The sequence below is a fragment of the Carassius carassius genome, chromosome 28, assembly GCF_963082965.1.
Source record: "Carassius carassius chromosome 28, fCarCar2.1, whole genome shotgun sequence".
Lineage (NCBI taxonomy): Eukaryota > Metazoa > Chordata > Actinopteri > Cypriniformes > Cyprinidae > Carassius > Carassius carassius.
Window position 1 is genome coordinate 13,121,116 of NC_081782.1, and position 7,028 is coordinate 13,128,143.

Sequence of the window (7,028 nt, forward strand, 5' to 3'; positions counted from 1 at the left end):
CATTAGTGAGAAAACCCACTTTTATCATGAAAACAGAATAGAAAATAAGAGTTGCCTACCTAGACAGCATTTTAGGACATTGTGCACATATAATTATGATGACAAGCTGCTTCTTTTATCAATGCTTGGCAACAAAAACATTACACATTATTTGCTGCAAATGCAAAGTAAATGTAAATCTGTTACATCAGATAATTCGACGCAGTATCTATATTGGACATGCATATGAAGGAGTCTCTCTGTGCACCACATTGGCATAGTTTCAATAAAGCTGCTTAGGGTGAGTTAGGGTAAGAGGGTGGGGGTGCTGTCTGGGTGTGTAAAATAAGCAGCATTAGCTTCGGACCCATCAGACAGGCTTAACTTAACGATAGGAACTATACAGATCAGGATGCATCTAGGAATCGTCTTTGGTTTAACATAGAGCACGGAGAACTGAGAGTGAGGAAAGAGAGGGTTGTGTTGCAGAATGCAACTGAAAAAGGAATCGTGGTGAAACTGGCACACTTTGCTGCATGGAAAAAGTAAAACCAGTGTGTGTTTTAGGGAGAAAAATGAGTGCAGGGATATAAAGTGGAAGGAGAGTGAAAGCAATGGAGCAACTGTGAGCAGATATATGAGACTGGAGTGATTAATGGTTCAGCTGTTAGGACAGCCAGGGGCAGATCTACTCCCAATAAGGGCAGCTTGGCTGGGCCAGTGCAGGGCAATGTTCTCAAACAACGAGAGAGCTAATCTATATTCCAAAATGTGATGACGCCAAAGTCAATAACACCAATAAAAACCCCTTTTTATTCCTCTCTCTCTCTCGCTCTCTTCCTCTCTCTGCTGAACCACTTAACAGTTTACGTGGCACTACTGAATTCAGTTTGTATGTCAGGACTGTCCTGTCTGAAATTGTCAGTAAGATGTAAATTATATCTTTATATCTTTCAAATTCAGCACATAGTTGCAGTGCCTTTTTTATTATAACTCTCCAAAAAAATTTATAATAATAATTTACAGTTTTTTAAACAATTACCCACAATCTTAAATACATGGTTAAAGACTTGCATGTTAGCAGTAGGGATATGCTGTTATTAATCATTTATATAATTTGAATTGATAATTCCACTAATTGTGATTATATCACTTAGTTGCACTTTGTCTTATGATAAATGACACATGCTTGGCAAAAAAAAAAAAAAAAAAACAATTGAAAACATTTCTGTCATTCTGTGGAAAAAGTTTTTTTTTTTTTTTTTTTTTTTTTTTAAATAGCTAATAACAGTCTGTATACAAAATTGAATGTTTTTACATACTGACATTTATCTGTAAATATTACATTAGTAATATTAATTATATATAAATAAATTTAGGATATATATACAACATATTATTACATACTGTATTACTAAAATATAATTGTAAAAAATATAACAATATATGATATATTGAGTGTGCTTTTTATTTTTATTTAATTTTTGTTTATTTTTATTTTTTGGTCAGCAAGAGGCCAGTGATGTAAACAATGAAACACTCACATATGAAGAAGGATAAACCCAAACCCAAACAGACTGATAGTTTATACTATAGATAGTGAAAGCATGATATCAAGCAAAAATTAAATAATGTAATCAAGTTTTTTTTATCAATTCAAATATAATGGCAAATAAACTGATAATGATAAATAAATAAGTGAAATGAACAGTTACACTTTTTTTAAGTGCTGAGTAATATTAATTAACAGCATGTATTTACTATAGGGTTAGGTTTAGGATTAGGGTTTGATTTGGGGTTGTTGCATATAATTATGCATAATTTTGTACTAATACTATAATAATTACATGTAACGTGTAACAAAGACACCTTAAAATAAAGTATTACCAAATAAACACTTAACAGAGTTCAATATATCAGTTAATGTGAGATTCTTTTTATTTATTTCAATAGTCAATTATGAGGGGGAAAAAATAGTGTGTTTCCTAAGAATGAGGCACAATTTTGTTTTAGATAAGCACCATTCATTAAAGTATAAATGACTGAAGATGGGCAGAGGTGGGGAGGCTTTAGTCTAAGCAGTCAGGTTATGGGAGAGCAGTGCTAAGCACAGAGAATGCAATGAACATGTCTGCATGAAACACCCCCCCCCCCCCCCCCAACACCCCAGGTGACGCTCACAGCACAGCTGTTAAATCTAACAGTTATAGCTGTGCTTTCAAGGAGTTCTGTAAAAGTGCATGTTGAGTCGATGGGTGTCTGTTACTAAGTGTATGGACTGACTGTATAAAAGTGGGATATGTAATAAAACAGAGCCAGCAAAATGCTAGTATGGGAATCAAATGCTTAATTAAGCTAAGCGAGAACATATCTGGCGCCTTAGCACTACAATATGACTCAATTTAAAGATATCCAGCAATGTTTTTTTTTTTTTCACAGATGTACAGACCCATACTGCTGCACTGGACAAACACACTACATGTGGGGTATTATGCATGCATTTCATGCATAAATGCATTTTGATTATGGTCACTTCAAATTCTGAGGGCAGAGGTCAATATACAGGCAGAGGGAGGGATGGACAAACGAGGGACTCATGACTGAGTCAGTGCAATTCAATCTGGCGAGATGGCATGGAGAGAGAGTCAACCTTGCAACCTTTCACTAAACATAGTGCCTGTAGAGTAAGCCAGCTGACCAACTCTGATTTCAACAGAAGAAACAGCAGCGGATGTGCATATAGGTGCTCAAGATCTCAAGTAAATATCAGCTTAAAAAAATAAATAAAAATGACCTACAGTAAAAGCAAAGGGAGAGTATCTGGCATTCAATGACAAGTTATCCAGCAATGTTTATTTTCACTAAGATTTACATACATACTGCTGAAATAGAAAACACACCAGATGTGGGGTATCATATTTGCATTTCATGTGCATAAATGATTTTAATACGATCAGTTTAAAAAACTAAGCAAGGGGAAAAAAATAGAATGGTAGCAGGGTTACATATTTTGCCTAAATTAATATAATAATGGTAATAATATTATCATTATTACAACTAATTTAATATAACTTCAATTTGAAATTGTTGCATTATTTACATTTTTGGATACAGTTGAGAAAGGCAAGCCCTCTGAGAAAGATAGGCCAAAAACACAATTTTAAGGTACAGATGTGTTATAATGTTAAATAAAGGTTTATGCACCAATTTGTAGGAAGTGAAATATATAAAGATCACACATCAGCATCAGTCCCACACTTTTGTCATGGGGTCACTGGACAACGTCCCACCACTGCTTCTTATGTAAGATCAAATGGAATAAACTGGCTGTCTGTTAAAATAGACTGGAGCTCAGTTACATCTCTTGTTTCATCAGCCTGGGCCTTAGCAACTTGCTGACTTCTAATTTAAATGGTGAATTGGCTGGGTTATACTTTTATCTTTTAAAACCTAAAGTTGAGAGCAAACACAATCTGAATACTTAAGTCACGTGTAAATTTGTTTGAAAGCATGTGCATCGTACAATCCTGAAATACAACAGCTATCGGATAGCAGAAGACAGTCATGCACATTCAGCTAAATATATCTCAAGGTACTCAGCTGACTGTTGAGTTATACAACAATGTGCAGACAGGTATTGACAAGTGCAACAACTTAAAAGTAAAATTCTCATTTGCAAGGCATTTATTATTTGTGTGGTTCATTATATTTTACAATCAGAGATAAAAATAATAATAATTGCTTTAGGAACCAATTCAAAGATTGAAGACCATGGCTGTATTTTTGACACAGAGCTTTCAGAGGTCATGCCCTGTGCATGGGGTCCAAAGAAGGTGGCCTTGTAACAGCTGTAGACAAACCCTAAAGGTCTAATGTTTAGTAGTTTCTCTACATCAAATTCCATTGCATGTAGACATGATATTCTGCATGCAGACTCTGCAGCGGACCCTACCCCCTGTTATTTCCTAAAAGACATAGGTGTATACTGTTATGATATAAGGGGGGTTTCTCTGTTCATGGGGACCCCCACACACCCCGTTATGCCCCACTTTCTGCTGGTGACTGTCCTCTCTCACTGCTATGCTATGGTGTTGGAAGCATGGTTTCTAATTTTGGAACAGACTGTGAGCTTCAGTTTTTTCTTTCCCCTTTTAGTCCTTGAGTTATCCACCAAATACAAAGGCTCTCCTGCAATATAGCAAACAAAACTCAGTTTTTGGTCATCAGTAAAAAAGGAGATTTTGATCCGTCTTTGTACTTATTTTCATATCAAGTAATCCAAAGGTAAGAAAAATAGAAGTTTAAATCACATCAGTGTCTAGATACAAGTTGAATCTGGCAGTTTTTGGCACAAAAAGGAGATAATGGTTAAACTAAGTTTGTCACATTGGGACACACATACAGGATTTAACTGTGAAATTGTACACTGAGTATTAATGTAGAGTAAGGGGGATGGTTGAGTTGTTCTCTTGTTTCTTTCTGTACTGTACACACACTTTCACAAACCTGTCCCTTCACTGATGTTATGGGATTTTTTTTCTCAACAGGGTTCCTGGATATTCCACCCACCTGTCACATGCTCTGTCATGTGCTCTTGAAGCATTTCCCAGGGAGGAACCCACAGATAAACCAATGGCTGTGCAGTTGTGTTTTACTTATTCAAAAGAAAACTCCTTAGTGTGTTACTTTGGGATTGTAGGGTTGAATGAAGTAGATAAGAAATAATTGGTCTTGATCTTGGATTTCCAAATTTTTGGTATAGTTCCAAGAACATCAGGTTGTGTTTATATGTCCAAAGGCAGCTGTATTCTGCAATGAAGAAGTTTAGTTTTATTTATGTAGGACACTGGTTTCAGATTGGCTGATAAGGCACCATAGCATCATGTCAAATGAGGCATAAGAACAAATTCAAAGTGATCTTTAGAGGGAACTAAACTGAATGACCGATGCTTATTTCTCAGGAGAAATGGAATCATACATTTTAAAAATGGAAAAAAATAACTTCTGTGATAACCAACTACTAAACTGTATGGACTGGGTTGTGTGATGTTACATTCTGACTATGAAAACCACTTGGATGATTATGCAAAGTGCCATATACACATATTCTCTCAGGTATAATTAAAAAAAATAAGCCATAGTTGCAATTTTTATATTGCTTGCAATGGTTTAAGTAGTACAGATCAATAACTGGACACTGAGAACACTACTGGGTACAGTACGGACTGTCTTCACCTCAAGAGACACATGATGCCTTCTCTTACGTAAATTATATCTTACAAGACACGGACGAATACAGGGCTCACCACTACTTTAGTGAGAACAGTCAATAATGTCTGCAATTTTATAAGTAAACAGCATATTTTAGCATAAAAAGTGCATTTACCATATAAAGGCATTTTAAACACTCACATTCCACAAAAGTGAATATTATGCAAAAAAAAATTATGGGCTTTGTTTCAATTTTAGTCCTTTTTCACAATTTCACAAATTAAGTAGCAATTACAGTTTTAGTCCTCAACACTATAGTATGATACAATACAATAACTGAATGCATTATAGGTCTTAAAATTAGGAATTTTTGGGTCTTTTACAGTGTCTTCGAGTTATTTCATAACTGAGCAAGAGAGAGAACGTGCAACTGTGAGGGGGTGGGGACAGCTGTCTCCTCGTCTCGGGTGTTGTGATATAGCTTCTTTCCTTTTAGAACCTGAAACCCCTATTAAGGACCACAGCTGTCCAATGAGATTCAAGCATGCATGAGCCGAGCAACCAATGGGCAGCAAACATTCAAGTATATAAACCAAGGTCTGACATTTTGCAAAGTTGGGCAACCCCTACATTGGCTTGGTGAACAGGATCTGATCCCAAGGGCTGTTACCTTTTCTCCCGTACAGGTAAACTCAGCTACGGTTCAAAGATTTCTCAAGGGTGGGAATAAGGGGTATTTGATGAAACATGAAAAACTTCAGCAAAAAGGACGTTATACATTGCAGCTTTATGTGCCAAAATATTCCCCATACAAATTAATGAAACCTCATTGGGGTTAAGGACCGTATCCCTGATGCACAATATCTGGATTCTTCTGGAATTACATACTTGATCATTGGAGTATTAGAAATGCTCTATCTCATATTTTAAAGTTGCTTTCTACCTGTAGAAAGCTTGTCTTTGCTTGATAAGCTTCATAGAGTCATAATGCATTGGAAAGCTGTTAAGTAGGCAGCCTGGAGTAGATTGCTGTCTATGGCAGGAATGATCTGTGTGTGCTTGACACCTGTTGTAATTCTGTGCAAGGTCATGTCATCTGGGGGAATTTATAGCTGATGTATTTTACTTAAGTCTATTTATACTCCAGATATTGCATTCTTTTTAAATTAATGCAACTATGCAAAAGCTGTGAATATGTGGACAAACTGTATTTTGCATTTGATATTTCTAATATTTGCTAATTACATATTGCAAAAGCTAAATTGTCGGCGTAATACCAATTATGGGATCGAGTGTGCATGCTCCACCCCAGCAGAAATTAGAGAGGTGAATGTGCTATCTGCTTTGAGTGATGGGAGTGCGTTTGGCACGCATGCTAAAAATATCACCTGCTGTCTGATGCATATAAGCATGGGAGCTATTTAACCACCACTCCATTTAGAAATATGTGGTGCTGGTTAAACATAGCATCATATTTTGTTACTAGGAGACTAAAGTTTAATTGGGACACAATATATAGTATGCATTAACATTGTCTGCAACTGCTGGCATCTTAATCTGGAAACTAGTGCTGTTTATCCTTGACAGAACGAAAATAGGTAGTTGGTCATAATTCTCTGTTTCAATGTCAGCATTGAGAGACGCTGGTTACCCTTCTTTTTTGGGTCCAATGAGAAAGCTACATCTTAATAGGCCTGAGACAATGTTCCGGGTTGTCCACCCTAACAACGGCCCTGCAGACTAGATTTGCAGACTTATAGGTCTCCAAAGCACATAATAAGTACTTTGACAACTTGCCTTACAACTTGTCTATTAGCAGATCACGGAAAAGTGCAATC